The following is a 912-nucleotide window of genomic DNA, read 5'->3' as shown; positions in this document are numbered from 1 at the left end:
CTAAGTATAGTAGATATATAGTGTCACAAATACCTTGGTGGTAACCAACAGCTTTCTGAAAGAACTTGGCACTTGTTCAACAACAGCGATACAATACCTGGTACTGGAAACTTAGCTAACTGATCAGTGTTGGTATAATCATGGTTATTGGAGGAGAATCTGCAATCACTATCTTACAAAACCAGCAAAATCCCTAGCAGAAATCTATGAACATTTGTCCTTATGCCCACAGGCAGTTGTAGTCTTCATCCGTAGCCAAGAAAACTTCTCTTTACAACAGAGACCACTACAGAAAACCACACCAATCTTATGCAGAGTATGGAATCCAGTCCTGTCCTACTTAGGATTTCCATTGCTGTGAAGAGACACCATAACCAGGGCAACTCTTAAAGGGAAACTGTTTAATTTGGGCTGGCTTACAGTTTCAGTTGTTCAGCTTATTATCATCATGGCAGAAGGAACTCTGAGTTCTACATTTTGATCTGTGTGCAGCCAGAGGAGGCTCTGTCTTCTGCATGCACTCATAGGAGGGTCTCGTAAGCACTGTATGGAGCCTGAGCATATAGGGAGACCTCTAAAGGCCTCCCAGACAGTGACATACTTCCTCAAGGCCACACCTCCCTTGATAAGGACATGCCTCCCAACAGTGCCACTCCTTATATGTCCTGCATATTCCAACTACTACAAGTTCCAATGGATAATCTACAGAACTCTCCTACACCTAAGGCTCAGAAAACACTGCAGACCAAAAAAAGGGAAACAGTATAAGAGGCGTATAACAGGCAGAGGATCAGCTACTTTGCTGAGAATCACATCAGAAGCCACATCAGAGAAATCTCAGGAACAAGACTGCCAAATGTGAGATGAATCAGGAGGAAACTAATGACCACACCAATGTATTGAGGTGGGGGG

The sequence above is a fragment of the Mastomys coucha genome, unplaced genomic scaffold, assembly GCF_008632895.1.
Source record: "Mastomys coucha isolate ucsf_1 unplaced genomic scaffold, UCSF_Mcou_1 pScaffold2, whole genome shotgun sequence".
Lineage (NCBI taxonomy): Eukaryota > Metazoa > Chordata > Mammalia > Rodentia > Muridae > Mastomys > Mastomys coucha.
The sequence above is the reverse complement of the archived record's forward strand: the minus strand, read 5'-3'. Positions refer to the sequence as shown.